The 19154-nt window shown below is 46.3% G+C and overlaps 1 pseudogene; it reads left to right on the top strand.

Annotated features, from left to right (window-relative positions):
* Nucleotides 1-3137: 3137 nt before the first annotated feature.
* LOC120864492 lies at nt 3138-3657 on the top strand (annotated as a pseudogene).
* The last annotated feature ends 15497 nt before the right edge of the window (nt 3658-19154 follow it).

Raw genomic sequence — 19154 nt, 5'->3', positions numbered from 1 at the left:
AACTCACATGTGACTGGGTCTCCTGATTTTATCTGGGGACCCTGGTTGGGGGGACCGGCTCTGCAGGGCCTGGCTGACCTCCGGAGCATTTATTAAGCAGCTATTGTGGGGCTTAGACACTCCCCTCAGAGGTGGGGGCTGGGCTGGGAGACCCGAATAACCAGTTCCTTGGGGACAGTGTGACCAGGCCTCTGGAAGCTCCCAGCCCAGCCAGGCCAGGCCACTGCATCCCTCCCAAGGCTCGATTGCGCAGATCAATGCCTTCCCTCACGGTGTGGTGTTCGCAGGAGCTGTAGCCTTGATCGAAGCGGGCAGGGAAGGGGATGGGGACAGCGGGAAGCAGTGGAGTGGGATGGGGGATGGACTGAGCGCGTGCGCGTGTGTGTGTGCCTGTTACATGTGCGCAGCTGAGGGTGCACGTGTGCCCACATCTGTGTGGGAGCATCAGTGTGTCTGCTGGCCAGCAGCTGGTTGTAGACATCCAGCCAGCCTGTGCCCTGGTGTGGATGTTGGTGAGTATGGTCTGTGTAGACATGTGTGAACACTTCCATGCATGTGGTGGACCCTCTGACCTTGTCTTCTGTGCTGGTGGCCTGCCCGTGTTGAAGAGGTCCCCCAGGGCCACGGGTGGTGAGGGTCAGCAGGGACCCTCAGGAGGCCAGAGTCAAGGGTATCGAGTGTCCTGGGTTGACGGCTCTCCCGGGGCTTCCTGCCTTGGCTGCCGACACGTGGACATCAGGATGGTGGTTCCAGGTGTCCACCTCCCCTTTCCAGCTGGACAGGAGCGGATGAGATCACCGGGTCCTCCGGGCAGACACTTGGCCACCATCCCGCTAAAGCCATTTCATAAATTCCCAGTGTGGGAGGGCCCGGGGGTCTGGGGGGATCCAGAGACAGCAACAGAAACAGAGAGAAGGGGGAAGGGTGGGGGACAGAAAGGCACTGAGAGACACCCAGAGGGCGGCAGTTCACACTGTCTCTCTCTCTGTCAACTTGACTCTCCCAGGCCTGCAGGATAACAGATCCTTACACAGAAACAGGACTAAATGAAGAAGCCCCCTGGAGCACTCGCTCCTGGGGTGATCTGAAGTGCAGAACTTGCTCCTTCCCTCAGAGGCCCCGGCTGGTGTGCTGGCCTGCGGAGCTGGGGGGTCAACATCCTCATAGCTGGTGGATGGACCCCACCATGGGCGCTCTGCCCAGCAGTTCCCCCTACTTACACCCTTCTGCTCACAGCAGCTGGAGGGACTGACATGCCAATTAGCTTGTGCCGCTCTCCTGCTAAGACCCTCACTGACTCCCTATTGCTCTTATGATCAGATGCAGACTCCTCAAGGTGGCCATGTCAGAGGTGGGTCCTGCTGTCCATCCCCATTTCAGAGAGATAAATGCTGAGGCTTGGAATGGAAAAGCGACTCAGCCAAACTTCTGAGTTCTGGCTCAGCTGGGAGAGGAACAGAAGCAGTGGCTGGGCCTGAAATGGTACAAGAGGTAGGTTGGACACAAGACAGGAGCCCAAAATGGAGAAGGACTTGCTCAGTCTCCAGAATACAAATGCAGTATCCATCATATCCCAAAATGAACACATAGGCATGTTTGTCCAAAAGAGACTCACTTAGGTCCTAGTGATTCTTGCTGCTGCTGCTGCTAAGTCACTTCAGTCGTGTCCGACTCTGTGCGACCCCATAGACAGCAGCCCACCAGGCTCCCCCGTTCCTGGGATTCTCCAGGCAAGGACACTGGAGTGGGTTGCCATTTCCTTCTCCAATGCATGAAAGTGAAAAGTCAAAGTGAAGTCGCTCAGTCGTGTCCGACTAGTAGCGACCCCATGGACTGCAGCCTACCAGGCTCCTCTGACCATGGGATTTTCCAGGCAAGAGTACTGGAGTGGGGTGCCATTGCATTCTCCGTAGTGACTCTTAGTCACCAACAATTATGACAAAATTTCAGTTCTTGCTTCCAGGCTGCGAGTTCAAGGGGAGATGTAACTGCATGAGCTGAGAAGTGACAGTGAGGGAAGAGGCAAACAGTGTAGACCCCAAGTCAACAAGTGAGGTTTCATGCTGCTGCTGCTGCCAAGTTGCTTGTTGTGTCCAACTCTGTGCGACCCCATAGACAGCAGCCCACCAGGCTCCCCCGTCCCTGGGATTCTCCAGGCAAGAACACTGGAGTGGGGTGCCATCACCTTCTCCAGTGAGGTTCTATACTTAGGGGCTATTAAGTGCAGAAATCAAAAGTACTACAATGACCAGCCATCACCCCAGGAAAGCAATCTTCATCTGGACCCCCATTTGCCCAGAAGTCACAATCCATTCCTCAACTCTGTTTCAACAAAACATCAAATCTTTGAGATATATATATATATATATATATTTTTTTTTTTTTTGACCACACTACATGGCTTGCAGTATTTCAGTTCACTGACCAGGGATGGAACCTGGGCCCTGGCAGTGAAAGCTCTGAATCCTAACCACTGGCCACTAGGGAATTCCCTGGGATATCATTTCATATATTAAAATAATGTAGGCTTTATTTTCATTTGTTGTTCAGTCATTCAGTCCTGTTCAGCTCTTTGTGACCCCATGGACTGCAGCATGCCAAGCGTCTCTGTCCTTCACTATCTCCTGGAGTTTTCTCAAACTCATGTCCATTGAGTCAGTGATGCCATCCAACCAGCTCATCCTCTGTTGTCCCCTTCTCCTCCTGCCTTCATTGTTTCCCAGCATCAGGGTCTTTTCCAGTGAGTCACTCTTTGCATCAGGTGGCCAAAGTATTGGAGCTTCAGCTTCAGCATCAGTCCTTCCAGTGAATATTCAGGATTGATTTTCTTTAGGATTGACTGGTTTGATCTCCTTAAAATCCAAGGGACTCTCAAGAGTCTTCTCTAGCACCACAGTTCAAAGGCATCAATTTTTCGGTGCTCAGTCATTTAAGACAGTCATGATAAAAGGGAGAGAAAATGAAAGACAAGTTGCCCCATCCATCTGTCACAGATTGAATATAGCATTGCCGCCCCCAACCCAAATTCATGTTCACAGCAACCTCAGAATGAGACCTTCTTTGAAAATAGGGTCTTTGCGGATGTAATGAGTTAGGGTCTTGAGATGCTTTCCAGACCTGACTGAGGAAGTGCCATCATGGAGGTTGACATCCACCATAACAAGGACCAAAAGGTTCATTGCAAGGAGCCCAAGAGCTAGGATGCCTATCAAAGGCTGCTGGTCAAGTTGAACAGGTTTCTGGCCAGACCAAGCACCTCTATTTTCAGCCAAGTTGTACTGAAGAGATTGTGAGCTGCGCCAGCCGTCCACCTTGGTCCGTTTTCCAGATGATAGAGAAGATGAAGTTTACGGGCTGGACAGGCAAAACAGCTGTGGTCGTGGGGGCTACCGCCAATGATGTGTGTGTCTAGGAGGCGCCCAAACTGAAGGTGTGTGCTCTGTGCCCAGAGTTGCATCCTCAAGGCCGGGGCAAGATCCTCACCTTTGGCCAGCTGGCCCTGGACGCCCCATGGGCTCTGGCCCTGTCTTTCTCTCTGGTCCTCCCCAGGGCTGAGAGGTGTACAGGCATTTCAGCAAGGCCCCAGGAACCCTGCATAGACACACCAAACTCTCTATACACTCCAAGGGCTGGAAGCTCGAGCACACCAAAGGCTGATGAGCCAGTCTTGGCTACACAAACTAACCCCAGATTCTACCTTGTTATTGAAAAGATTTGTGATGCTAAAAAAAAAAGAGTCTTGAGATGACATCATTCTGGAATTAGGGTGTGACAGAAAAAGACAGAGAAACATACAAGGAATAAGGTGATGTGAAGAGGAGGAGCAGAGACTGGAGTTATGTGGCCATAAGACAAGGGCTGCCAGCAGCACCAGGAGCTGGGGAAAGAGGCTGGGTTTTTCCTGCAGAACCTCCAAAATGAATCAGCCCTCTGACACCAGGATCTCGGAGTCAGTCCTCCAGAACAGGGAGAGAATAAATACTGTTGCTTTAAGCCATCCAGTTTGTGCAACTTTGTTGCATGGACCAGAGAACACTCACACCTCTTCCTACTGTTATAGCATCTGCCCTGAAACATTTGTGTGTGACCTTTTACCCTTTTTCCTGTTGATGGGAATCTTTTCTTCCTGTGTGTAGTTCATCCAAGACACTGCTCTCTTGTCAGTTTACAGGAGTATGTGAACGTTTTCCTAAGTAAATAGTCAGCAGTCGTCATCTTAAATACTGGGAAACAGATATATATCATCATATATTTATTCATTAAAGATTTATTTAATTTTGGCTGTGTTGGGTCTTTGTTGCTGCAGGTGAGTTTTCTCTAGTTTCAGCAACTTGGGGCTACTCTCTGGTTGCACTGATTGGGCTTGTCATTGCAGTGGCTTCTCCTGTTGTGGTACATGGAATTAACTGCTTCTCTGCATATGGAATCTTCCTGGAGCAGGGATCAAACCTGTGTCTGCTGCATTGGCAGGTGGATTCCTAACCACTGGACCATGAGGGCAGCCCTATCATCATTTGTTGAGCCAATTGTCTTGTTTTGAACACTTAGGTGGCTCCCATTCTTTTTCTGTTGGAGAAAGGACAGCTGTGAGCATCCTTGAATTTAGACACTTGAACACACTGGAGTTTTCCTTCAGGACACTCTCAGTGTAAAGGAGTTGCTTGTCAGAGACCATGAGACAAATATTAAGGCTCTGATGATACATTTTCTCAAATCATCTCCAAAGTACCATTACCAAATGCACATCCTTTAGTTGTGTCCCAGCTGGTACATTTGCCATCATCTGCGCCAGCCATGGGAATTGTTATTTTTTAACCCTTGAAATGTTGAGGTATACATTTCAGTTATTTGTATACTGATCAGCAATTCCACTTCTAGATATACACCCAAAAGAATTGGAAAGAGCTATTGAAACAAGTGCACACATATTCACAGCAGCGGGATTCACAGGAGCTATAGGTGGGAACAATGTAAGTGTCCACTGATGGATGATGGACAAACACAATGTGGTCCATCTATGCAGTGGAATATTACTCAGCCTTAGAAAGGATAGAGATTCTGACACCTGCTACAACCTGGATGAAACTTGAGGACGTGATGCTCAGTGAGAGAAGCAGACACAGAAAGTTGATTTTACTCACAAGAGGTCCCTGGAGGAGTCAGATCCACAGAGACTGAAGTAGGTGGCGGGGCCAGGGGCTGGGGGAGGGTAGGAGGAGTCAGTGTTTCATGGGAACAGAGCTTCAGTTCGGGAAGATGATGGTGGGCATGGTTGCACGACAGGGTGAATGTGCTTAATGCCACTGAGCTGTGCACTCAAAAGTGGTTAAGATGGGGAGTTCTATGTCATATAGATTTTGCCACAATACAAAAACATTTGTAATGAGGGAAAAATGAGGTAAAATGTATTTGCAGTGAAATGCACAGATCTTGGTCTGTAGTTTGATGCATTTTAACAAATGACCACTTGTTATGTGAACAGAATCCTACCACATCGGAACACTGTGGTTCTAATTCGTGAATTCTGGTTTTTCATGTTATTATTATTTGCATTTCCTCTTATGGGAATTTCCTCATTGTGGTTTTTGCCCATTGCATCAGGGTGGGCTGCTGCCAAGAACCAAAATAAACCTGAACAACCTTAGAAAGGAGGCTGCTCAGTCTAGACACTGCATATCTCTAAGTGCCCGTGTGAACCAGGGGTTCAGGGAAAATCGTGCAGTAAGAGAGCATCAACCGAGACATGTGTGGGTGACATGTGCTTGCACAATTTCAGCCTGTGTCTGCAAGGAGACCCCTGACCCTAGTAATGCATATCCCTTGGGAAGCGGACTGAGATGGTGGGCTTTTTGCTCTGTTCTATCTGCCATGGCTGAAAATATCATTTGCCACTCCATATAATAAAGTAAACATGCTCAGAATTTAAAATGTATTGGGACTTCCCTGGCTGTCCAGTGGTTATCCATGCTTTCACTGCAAGGGGCACAGGTTCCATCCCTGGTCGGGAAGCTAAGTCCAACAAGCCACATGGCACATACAAAAAAGAAAAGGAGAAAAAAGAAATAAAATGTACTGCTGGTGTGCCATTGTCCCCAAGAGCAGAGCATCTTCCTGAGCCTGGATCTGAAGACTTTTCTGGTTGAAACATCCACCTCATCTCCCCTGCCTCATGGCCGCCACTCAGATTCCATCTCCAGGTCTTTGAGTCTCATCCTTCCCTGGGCAGAGGACTGAGGGTCCCTTCCAAGCTCTGAGTCACCCCTGCACTGAAGGGCCAGCTAAATGTTGATGGGAAGATGGGGAGGCAGACATACAGATGGGGACACAGATGAGTGTATAGACGGCTCAAAGCATAGAAGGGTGGTGGAGGCTAGATGAGAGAAAACACAGGAAGGTCTTAGAACAGGGCCTGGCACATAGGCAGTCAATTAAATGCGACTTTGTGGCAGGATGGGGAAGGGAGTTCACAGGTAGACAGTGGGATGGATGAATGTCTAGGTGGTAGGAGGATGGATGGATGAAGGAATGAATGAAGCCATGATTGGCAAGTGAATATGTAGGCAAACTAGGTTATGTGAGTAAGTGCTGACATCAATATGGCAACAAATGGTTGGGTAGATGGAGGATTGGACAGATGGAAGGATAGGGGGATGATGGATGATGATGACAGATAAATCTATGGGCCTAAGGATGGATGATGGGTGATGTATTAATAGATGAATGGATGAATGGACAGATAGGTGGATGGATGGATGGATATAAGAGCATATTATAGATGGTGAAGGTAAGCCTGACTGGCTGGCTGGGTAGATGAATGAATGGATTGATGAGTCTATGGATACATGAATGAGTGGATGGGCCTATGGATGGATAATAGGTGATGTATTAGTAGATGAATGGATGGATAGATAGAAAATCATATAATAGATGGTGCATATGAGGATGACTGGATGGATGGATGAGTCTATGGATAGATGGAAGAATGGATGGGCCTATGGATGGGTGATGGATGATATATTAATAGATGAATGGATGGATGGGCAGATGGATGGATGTATACAAGAACATATTATAGATGGTGGATGAATGGATGGATAGATAAATGAATGGGTGGGTGAGTCTGTGGATGGATAAGGGATATTTGGGAGGATGAATGAATGAATGATGGATGGATAACTAGGTGACTGAGTGGATGGATGAAGGAATGAATAAGTCTATGGTTGGGTGGATGGATGAAAGAATGGATAGAGGGATGATTAATGTATGAGCAGTGGATGGATGGATGGTGGATGGTGGTAGATGGATGGATGAATGGATGATAGATGGATGGATGGGTGGATGGTGGATGGGTGGATGGATGGATGATAGATGGATGGGTGGGTGGATGGATGGATTGTGGATGGATGATGGATAGATGGATGGATGGATGGATGGTGGATGGATGGAGAGTGAATGGATGGATGGATGGATGGTGGATAGATGGATGGGTGGGGGATGGATGGATGGATGGGTGGTGGATGGTAGATGGATGGATGGGTGGTGGATGGTAGATGGATGGATGGATGGTGGATGGATGGATGGGTGGGGGGTGGATGGATGGATGACCATATACATGGATGGATGACCAGATGGACAGATGGATATGTGGACACTGTCCCCATTGAGTCCCACCTCCAACAGGGCTGCAGGCCACCACTTCCAGGCCTAATTGGTTCCCAGGGGCTTCACTTTCTGTCTTGGATGTAGCCTTCTGCTACCCTCTGGGCCTCAGTCTCTCCCCACATTTGGGGAAGGGACAGGGGGAGCCCAGAATCCACTATGCTGCTCTCTCTCCCACCACCTCCATTCCTCCTCCCCAGGAAGGACCAGTCCAGGATCAACGAATGAAGAACAAGATGCAAAAAGGTAATTAATCTATGGAGAGGGGAGGAGTGTTAATACCTTGAAGACACAGGGGACACACTGTCAGCTCCCACCAATTAGTGGCCTAAACCTGTGTGGCTGCTCTCCACGCTGCGGCCGAGTTGATTACTCTAATTAATTTTGCATCGACCCACATGGATCTGCCAGGGAGCGCTGATTGGCCTGGGAGATGGATGCTGCCGGCTGGCCCATGGCCCCCATGGTCCCTGGTTCCCCACACTCCCCGCCGCTTGGCCGGTCCCTCAGTGTCCAGTCTGCAAGGTCAAATGCTGCCCCGCCTCCGCACCAGCCTCTAGCATCCAGCCCAGAGCCCAGTACACACCTGGATCTGCAGAACAGGGCGAGGGCACAGTCAGGAGCCTGTTGCCCTGTAACAATGGTTGTGCGGAGCTGGAGGCAACTTCCAGGGCCGACGAGAGACCCCTCAGCTGGCCTGGCCTCTGAGGGCCGCCCAATGGGAAAGTGTATTCGGGGGGTGAGGGAGCTATGTACAGCTAAGGAAGCTTCTCCTTGCTTTGGCTTAGGGCAAGAGCCAGACTCACCTTTCCCCAAGCATGGGGCACTTCCTGCAATCCAGGGCTTTAGTTTCTTGTTTCAATGTGCTCAGATGGTTAAAGCCTCTGCCTACAATGCGGGAGACCTGGGTTCAATCCCTGGGTCGGGAAGATCTCCTGGAGAAAGAAATGGCACCCCACTCCAGTATTCTTGCCTGGAAAATCCCATGGATGGAGGAGCCTAGTAGGCTACAGTCCATGGGATCACAAAGATTCGACTCAACTGGGTGACTTCACTTTCACTTTTTTTTTTTTTCCCAATGCTTACAGTGATGCAGCCCTGGAGGTCAGAGGCCTTACAGGACTAAATCCAGGTGTTGGCAGGGCTGGTCCCTCCAAAGGCTCCTGGGAAGCACTAGCTCCCCCCTTTTCCAGCTTCTAGAGATGCCCACATCCTTGGCTCACGGCCCCTCCCTCCATCATAATCAGCAGCCCAGCATCTCCCATCTCTCTCTGCCTCTGTCCCTCCCACCTCCTTCTTAAAAGGACCCTGTGATGACACTGGGCCCCCAGGAAATCCAGGGCCATCCCCATCTCAGGGGCCTTAACTTAATCCTTCCTGCCAAGTCCCCTCTTCTGTGTGAGGTGACACGTTCACAGATCCTGGGACCAGACAGGAACATCTTTGGGGCCATTATTCTGCAGACCACAGGGAGGTGTCCCAAAGCAGTCCCCGAGCTCTGGTCAGAAGCTGGATACAGCCATACCTGCAGGGGCTGTTTTGCTTTTTTCAATATATGTAATTTTATTTATTTACTTTCAGCTGTTCTGGGCCTTTGTTGTTGTGAGCAGCCTTTCTCTAGTTGTGGAGAGCAGGTGCTGCGCTCCAGCTGTGGTGCACAGACTTCTCACTGCAGCGGCTTCTCTTGCTGTGGAGCACAGGCTCTAGTGCACAGGCTCAATAGTTGTGACGCATGGGCTTAGTTGCTCCGAAGCATGTGGGGTCTTCCCAGCCCAGGGACTAAACCCATGTCTCCTGCATTGGCAGGTGGATTTTTAACCGCTGAGCCACCAGGGAAGCCCTTAAGGGACTGTTTAAGTTGTTGGGATAAACAGAAAGCCAAGACAGGGACATATGTGGCCCAGAGATCTCCTCCAGGAAACAGAAGACAAACGTTCTGTATAATCTCAAAGAAAAGAAAGAAGTCAGTGATTTTATAGAAAAAAGATGAAAGATGAAAGGTTAAGATGAGAGACTCAGATCAAAAGAAGGCTGGCAGAGCAAAGCCTGTCAATTAATGACAGCGCAAAACTATTGTCACATGTGGCACAGACCAGAATTAACATTACAGAGACTCAGAGTGGCCGCTAGTTTCAATCATGCCAGAAGGCAGAGGGGAAAACTAGATAAGACAGAGCACTGTGTTCCCAAACAGAACCATATTCCACAATGCAACAGAAGAAAACATTCCTCAGGTGAAGAAAGGTCTGAATCTACAGCCCCCAAAAGGGCTTCCATTTTTAAGGCAAAATTAAAGTAAAACAATCAAGCCCAATAATTCTCGAGGGCATATCTGTGCATGTTGAGGCTTAAAGGGAACACACAGAAAGATAACTGTCAGGAACTTAAAAGTGCCAGGGATGTTAAAGACACCAAGCTGTCACATAAAGGAAACAGTGTTAGAAAGACAAGGAAATAATGGGTAGATGCCTCATAACAGGCTTTAACCAGTTTCTCCTAGTACTTGTTGAAAAGAATACACAGAAAAATAAGGCAGAGAAGGATCAGTGTGGTTTAAATGATGAGATCAAGCTAATAGACATATCAGATTCTCCTGGGACAGAGGATAGAATTCTTTTAAAGGCCCTGGATCAAAAGCCAGCCACCTACTGGAGGGTGGGGTGGTCTGGGAGATTGGGACTGACAGATATATACTGTTGATACTGTGTATACAATAGATAACTAATGAGAACCTACTATATAGCACAGGAAACTCTACTCAATGCTCTGCAGTGACCAAAAATGGGAAAGAAATCCAAAAAAGAGGGGATATATGTCTATATATAGCTGACTTTACTTTGCTGTACAGTGAAAGAGGAGAGTGAAAAAGTTGGCTTCAAGCTCAACATTCAGAAAACTAGGATCATGGCATCTGGTCCCACCACTTCATGGCAAATAGATGGGGAAACAGTGGAAGATTTTATTTTTGGGGGTTCCAAAATCACTGCAGATGGTAACTGCAGCCATGAAATTAAAAGACACTTACTCCTTGGAAGGAAAGTTATGACCAACCTAGACAGCATGTTAAAAAGCAGAGACATTACTTTGCCAACAAAGGTATGTCTAGTGAAGGCTATGGTTTTTCCAGTAGTCATGTATGAATGTGAGAGTTGGACTATAAAGAAAGCTGAGTGCAAAGAATTGATGCTTTTGAACTGTGGTGTTGGAGAAGACTCTTGAGAGCCCCTTGGACTGCAAGGAGATCCAACCAGTCCATCCTAAAGGAGATCAGTCCTGAGTGTTCATTGGAAGGACTGATGTTAAAGCTGAAACTCCAATATTTTGGCCATCTGATGCAAAGATCTGACTCATTTGAAAAGACCCTGATGCTGGGAAAGATTGAAAGCGGGAAGAGAAGGGGACGACAGAGAATGAGATGGTTGGATGGCATCACCGACTCAATGGACATGAGTTTGAGTGAACTCCGGGAGTTGGTAGACAGGGAGGCCTGGCGTGCTGCAGTCTATGGGGTTGCAAAGAGTCGGACACAACTGAGTGACTGAACTGAGCTGAACAGGAGAAACTAGGCTTCCCTGATGACTCAGATGGTAAAGGGTCTGCCCTACAATGTGAGAGACCTGGTTCGATCCCTGGGTTGGGAAGAATCCCTGGAGAAGGAAATAGCAACCCACTCCAGTGCTCTTGCCTGAAAAATACTGTGGACGGAGGAGCCTGACAGGTTACTGTCCATGGAGTCGCAAGGAGTTGGACACGACCGAGCAACTAACATACACACACCAGAAACTAACACACTGTGAAGCAACTATACACTGACAAAAATTAATTTTAAGAAATAGTAAGGATGTTGGGCTTCCCTGATGGTCCATTGGTTAGGAATCTGCTTGCCAATGCAGGGGACATGGGTTCTATCCCTGGTCCAGGAAGATCCCATATGCCATGAGGCAATTAAGCCCATGCTCAACAACAAGAGGAGCCATTGCAATGAGAAGCCCGCGTACTACAACTGGAGCAAAGCCCATGTAGCATCGAAGACTCAGAGCAGCCAGAAATAAATAAATACATGATAAATAAAGAAATACATTTATAAAACTATATTAAGGATGTAGATCTTGTCAAGAAGAAGAAGACTTAGAGATAACATTCTAGACTAGTGTTTATTTTTTGAGTTTATTGAAACTCTTAGAAGCTGACATGAAATTGTCACCTGATAAACTTCTACAGCAAATATAAAGTTTAAATTTTCACAAACTTGAACTTATTAGAAGGAATGCAAGGCTCATCTGAAATTCTATAAAGCAAGATACCTATATATGTGTATGTAGGTGTATAAAGTATTAAATAGATCCATGTATTTTTTTTTTAAAGCCAGGCACTTAGTGATCCCTGAAGAAATCCTGATCCATTCCTTACAGTGGAAAGAATGCTGCCATATTTGTCAACCACAATAACTGTTAGCCACTCAGTTGTGTCCAATTCTGTGACCCCATGAACTGTAGCCCGCCAGGCTCCTCTGTCCATGGGATTCTCCAGGCAAGAAAACTGGAGTGGGTTGCCATGCCCTTCTCCAGGGGATCTTCCTGACCCAGGGACTGAACTTGGTTCTCCTGTATTGCAGGCAGATTCTTTACAACCTGAGCCACCAGTACCAAGGCATGAAAAAGTACTAATTTTGTGATCAAACAATTCGAGTCCTTGAGAAACAATGCTAACAAAACTTTCCTCACCAAAAATCTATGGGTGGTAGCCAGGTACAAATCTAATGCCTTAAATGCTTCCGTAGCTAAAGGAAAAGACAGTTAATGTAAATAAAGCTAGCATCTCAAGAAGGCAACAACCCTAAAACAAAGCTAATGAAAACAAAGGAACAAATTAATAAAGATAAAAGCTGAAATTAATGAGTTAGAAAAGGGGAACACAGCAGAATTAATAAATAAACCCCATGGCTGCTTCCCTGAAAATAAAAAAGAAAAGAAAATGCTCTAAAATAGACAAACCAGCTGGTGGAATCAAGAAAGTCAGAAGAAACACAAATGAGAATTAGGAATGAGAGAAAGGCTATGAAACCATAAATACTGAGGCTATTTGGATGCACAAAGATAAAACAGTGGAGGATTCTATGCTAATGAACTTGAAAACTGGGAGAAAATGGATAATTTTCTAGAAAAAGCATAAATTACACAAATTGACCCCAAAAGCAGCAGAACATTTAAGGAAAAACATGAGAGAGTTTTGCCTCAAGGTGATACCATGGGTCTCTACCAAAAATAGTTGAAAAGGAGATGTTCAAACAAATACTCATTCATGAATGTTTATAGCAGCACAGTTCACACCAAGTATCCATCCACAGATGATGGATAAACGCCACATGGTTCCTCCACACAAGGGAGCATCCCTTAGCCCTGAAAAGGGGAGAAGCCCTGACACTTGTTATCATGTGGATGGACCCTGAGAACACGATGCTCAGTGAGAGAGGCAGACACAGAAGGACACACAGGGTGTGACTCCACTGATGGGAAACGTCCAGAACAGGCTGATCCACAGACACAGAGAGTGGGTTCCTGTTGTCAGGGGCTGGGGGAGGCGGTGGGGTGACTACAGATGGGGACAGAATTTTTGACTGAGGTATGGTGATACTGAAATTAGTAATAATAAATATGTATTTGGTCTTTGCCTCTGTTCCTGGCTCAGAGCTCATCAAATGCTGGAATTTCCTAAGTGACAAGAGATATAAAGGGGTCTTTAGCTATTCACAGTAAGTACCTTCAAGCACAGTGACAGACTTTATTTTCTTGGGCTCCAAAATCACTGTGGATGGTGACTGCAGCCATGAAATTAAAAGATGCTTGCTCCTTGGAAGAAAAGCTATGAGAAACCTAGACACTGCATCAAAAAGCAGAGAAATCACTTTGCAACCAAACATCCATATAGTCAAAGCTATGGTTTTTCCAATAGTCATGTATGGATGTCAGAGCTGGACCATAAAGAAGGCTGAATACCAAAGAACTGATGCCTTCAAACTGTGGTGCTGGGGAAGACACTTGAGAGTCCCTTGGACAGCAAGGAGATCAAACCAGTCAATCCTAAAGGAAATCAACCCTAAATATTCATTGGAAGGACTGATACTGAAGCTCCAATACTATGGCCCCTGATGGAAAAGAAAAGACCCTGATGTTGGGAAAGACTGAAGGTAGGAGGAGACGGGGACGACAGAGGATGAGATGGTTGGATGGCATCACTGACTCAGTGGATATGAGTTTGAGCAAACTCTGAAAGATAGAGAAGAACAGCATTCATGGATTGCATGCTGCAGTCAATGGGGTTGCAAAGAGTCAGTCATGACTGAGTGACTGAACAACAACAACCAGCAGACCCCAATATTAAACCTGCCAAAGATAAAATGAAAAAGGAATCCACAGACTGCCCCCATCTCCATGAAAGCAAAAAGAACAAAATCAAGTCTTATCCAGGTAAATCTATAGATACTGGAATAAAACAATCCCACCATCATCAATTAAGGCAGGTTCCAGGATGGCAGAAGCTAGTCAGTGTCGGAAAATCTATTCAGATAAAAATAGACTTTGTTGTCCTAATAGATTGGAGCAGATGAACCAAAGGCTCATCAGGAGATGCCACTAATATTTGCCAGAGATTCTAGGTAAAACAGGAAAATAACACTTTTTTTTTTTTGCTTTAATGGAAGTTAGGTATTTATTTTACTTTTAAATTTTTATTGGAGTATAGTTGCTTTACAATGTGTTAATTTCTGTTGTACAGCAAAGTGAATCAGCTATATGTATACAAATATCCCCTATTTTTGGATTTCCTTCCCATTTAGTTCACCACAGAGCACTGAGTAGAGTTCCTCGTGCTATACAGTAGGTTCTCATAACATCAATAGTGTGTATGTGTCAACTCCAATCTCCCATTCCAACCAAGCCCCCTTTCCCCTTGGCGTCCATATGTTTGTTCTCCGTGTCTGTGTCTCTATTTCTGCTTTGCAAATAAGTTCATCTATATCACTTTTCTAGATTCCAAATATATAGGTTAGTATATGATATTTGTTTTTCTCTTTCTGACTTAACTTCACTCTATATGACAGTTTCTAGGTCATCTTATGGAGAAGGCAATGGCACCCCACTCCAGTACTTGCCTGGAAAATCCCATGGACGGAGGAGCCTGGTGGGCTGCAGTCCATGGGGTCTCGAAGAGTCAGACACGACTGAGCGACTTCACTTTCACTCTTCACTTTCATGCATTGGAGAAGGAAATGGCAACCCACTCCAGTGTTCTTGCCTGGAGAATCCCAGGGATGGCGGAGCCTGGTGGGCTGCTGTCTATGGGGTCGCACAGAATCGAACATGACTGAAGCGACTTAGCAGCAGCAGCAGCAGGTCATCTTAGGAAATTCCAACATTTTATGAGCTCTGAATCAGAAACAGAGACAAAGATCAAATGACACAATCAGCATATCTCTACAAGTGACCCAAATTTTTTCCTTTTATGGCTGAGTAATTGTCCATTATAATATATGCACCGCATCTTCTTTACCCACTCACCTGCTGATGGACATTTAGGTTGTTTCCATGTCTTGGCTGTTGTAAATAGTGCTGATATGAACACAGGGGTGCATGTGTCTTTTTGAATTACAGTTTGATCCCTGAGTTGGGAAGATCCCCTGGAGAAGGGAAAGGACACCCACTCCAGTATTCTGGCCTGGAGAATTCCATGGACTGTATGGTCCATGGGGTCGCAAAGAGTCAGACACGACTGCGTGACTTTAACTCACTCATTCACTTTCTCTGGATATAGGCTTAGGAGTGGGATTGCTGGGTCATATGGTAACTCTATTTTTAGTTTTAAGGTGACTCTATCTTTAATGTGAATGAATAAATGGACAGGACTTCTGGTATCGTTGTTAAACACATGAAACCTTCACAGAAGTCTCCAAGAAACAGTGTACCAGTAGCATCTTCTACCTTTTTCATTGGGGACTCACATGTGCCTTGACCAGGGGCAGGGGTTCACAGAGGTACAGAGAGATGGGCAAGAGGTTCATACTAAAGCCTGGAACCTGCACCAGATCTCCCCACGTCCCTGAAGCCTGCTCCTCAAGAGGGGTGAATGGAATGGTGAGGACCTTCAGAAGGCTCATGCCCTCTTCTCTTTTCCATGAAGCCTTCTGGTAAATCCCTTCTATGGACAGTAATTCATCATCACCAGGGCAGCTTGACCACCCCATGGAGGTGCTGGCAAGCTCCATAAGGCAGGATAACAAAATAGCCCGGGTTCATAATGATAGGACAGGTAGTACTTGAATCAATGCCCACTCTGATACCACACAGGGCCCAGGGGGCTCCTGGGCACAAGGCCTTTGATTTCCCCCTTTCTTTGATTCCATGAAACAGCCTTCACTCAGCCACCATGACCTTCCTTGAGTTCTAAGGGCAGATTCAAAGCAGTTGCTAATTAGGGAAGGGAGGGGACGCAAGACTAGGGAAAAACAAAGTCAGGAACAGCCTTGGGGCAAGGTCCTGGTTCTCCAACAGTGAATACACACAACAATACCTTTGAGCTATTTTGCAGATACTGAAACCCCCTCCAGGTAGAAATGTTATTCATTCAGTCCTGTCCGACTTGTGGCGACCTATGGACTGTAGCTTGCCAGGCTTCTCTGTCCATGGGATTCTCGAAGCAAGAATACTGGAGTGGGTTGTCATGCTCTCCTCCAGGGGATCTTCCCGACCCAGGGATGGAACCCAGGCCTCTTATTTCTCCTGCATTGGCAGGAAGGTTTTTTACCACTAGCGCCACCTGGGAAGCCCTATTCACGACACCAATGAGAACAAAAACTCAAGAAGCTCACAGACATTTCAGACATATGCAGGACTTAAAAAAAACCCCACAAACCTATGAAAGGACGATTAACATGGAATATATGAAGAGATGCTCCAATTCTGAAGGAAAAGACCCAAGATTATAAAAAATGTCAATTTCCTCCATATCCACCCATACAATGTTATTTCAATACAGATCAAAATTCCAATCAGCTTCCTTTCCCCAGGGTGAAGGAGAACTGAATAAAATTATTCAAAAGTTCATATGGCAGAATACACTGCTGGCTTGGGAGTTGCCAGGGTTTTAAGAGCCCACTAGTCGGGGACGGGGGACTACATATTTTTGCAAGAAATTAAAATGCATTGTGAAATGACAATACTTACAAAGTCATGCTATCACTGGCCTAAAAGCTGATCAAAGTATATACTGGGCTCCCCAGGTGGCACAGTGGTAAAGAATCCAGGAGACCCAGGAGACACAGGAGACGTGGACTGGATACTTGCGTCAGGAAGATTCCCTGGAGCAGGGCGTGGCAACCCATTCCAGTATTACAGAGGAGCCTGGAGGGCTAGTTCATAGGGTTGCAAAGAGCTGGACATGACAGAGCTCCCATGCGTGCATAATTGAGGTGTCTTTTCATTTTTGGCCACGGAGGCTGCTGTTGGCAGAGCTGTTACGGGTTTGATATGGGTTTTCTTTTTCCTTTGTAAATGTTTATTTATTCATCTGGCTGCACCAGGTCTTAGCTGTAATATGTGGGGTCTTTAATTGTGTCACGTTAGATCTAGCTCCCTGACCAGGGATGAAACCCAGGCCCCCTGCTTTGGGAGTACAGAAGTTAGCCACTGGACCACCAGGGAGGTCCCATGATAATGGGTTTTCTATTTCTCTCTTTATACCAAAGGAAGCACATTCCTGGGTTAGAGGGGATGGTGTCTAAAATGGTTCACAGCTCTAGAAATAGTTAACTGCAGTGTTCTTTGACTTGTTTTTTACAATTAGAAATAATGCTAATATCTGCATCAATCTGGCCCCAAATCTTCAGTCCTTCCTTGGTGGGAACTTTGCAGTGATGGTGGAGGGGTACATACACCCCTCCATCGCAGGGCTCAATCCTTTGACTTGAAGCGGCCATTAGCAACTTCAACCCAAGCAGAGACTTAAAATCACCTTGACAATGTCTACCCTGTGCTCGGATGTGTGAGCCACCCTTGCTGGGTGACCAAAGACCCAAAACTTAGGGACTTACAACAACACCCATTTTTAAATTTTTAAAAATATTTATTTATTTGTTTGGCTGCATCTCGCAGCATGCAGCTGCTGAGTTTACCTGACTAGGGATCAAACCCACATTCAGGGGAGGGGACTGTCCCAGGGTGTGACTTGCTTGGGGACTGACCTAAGGTGTATTGGCAACACCAGGTGATACTCTGGTCCCAGAAGTGTGATGATCGAGGGGATGAGTCACTCCAGTTGTCTAGACTATCCCACCTATATCCGCTGATAGCTAGCCAACTCCAGACAAGATCAGAAAGTGACCTCCCCAATCACACACAGAATACACTGTTACATATTGTAGTATACTATACATCACTTTGCCAACAAAAGTCCATATAGTGAAAGCTATGGTTTTCCCAGTAGTCACCTATGGATGTAAGAGTTGGACCATAAAGAAGGCTGAGCACTGAATAATTGATGCTTTTGAATTGTGTCACTAGAAAAGACTCTTGAGAGTCCCTTGGACTGAAGAAGATCAAACAAGTCAGTCCAAAAGGAAATCAACCCTGAATATTCATTGGAAGGACTGATGCTGAACCTGAAGCTCCAATAGTTTGACCATCTGATGTGAAGAGCCGACTCATTAGAAAAGACCCTGATGCTGGGAAAGATTGAGAGCAAAAGGAAAAGTGGGTGGCAGAGGATGAGATGGTTAGATAGTATCACTGACTCAATGGACATGAATTTGAGCAAACTCTGGGAGACAGTGAAGGACAGGGAAGCCTGGCATGCTGCAGTCCATGGAGTTGCAAAGAGTTGGACACAATTTAGTGACCTAACAATAGCAACAACTGCTATTATCCATGCTGTTATATCCCAGTCAGGTATTGTGAGTGTTTGTTATGCAGCATCATAGCATTTGATGACTGATACAGCCTCACTAATCATCTTCTCTGCAGGAGAAGCCTGGAGCAGGCAGACTGAGAAACTGGGACATTCTTAATAAAGAATGATGTTTCATGAGTGAATAAAGAATGTGGTACATCTATACGTGGAATATTACTTTATTATAAAAAATAATGGTTATGTCACATGCCGCAACATGGATGGATCTAGAGATGGTCACCCGAAGTGATGAAAGGCAGAAAGAGAAAGACAAACATGATTTATCACTTATGTGTAAATCTAAAATATGATACAGATCATATGATGTTGCTTAAATGTGGAATCTAAAAAATGCTTGCTGTTGTTCAGTTGTGGTACAAAGGAACTTATTTATAAAACAGAAATAAGCCTTCCCTGTTAGTCTGCTGGTTAAGAATGCACCTTGCAATGCAGGGAACATGGGTTTGATCCCCGGTCTGGGAAGATTCCACATGCCACAGAACAACCAGGCTGGCATGCCACAACTACTGAGCCCTTCAGTTCAGTTCAGTTCAGTC

This window comes from Oryx dammah, unplaced genomic scaffold, assembly GCF_014754425.2.
Source record: "Oryx dammah isolate SB20612 unplaced genomic scaffold, SCBI_Odam_1.1 HiC_scaffold_5, whole genome shotgun sequence".
NCBI lineage: Eukaryota > Metazoa > Chordata > Mammalia > Artiodactyla > Bovidae > Oryx > Oryx dammah.
This window is presented reverse-complemented; position numbering and strand designations above follow the sequence as displayed.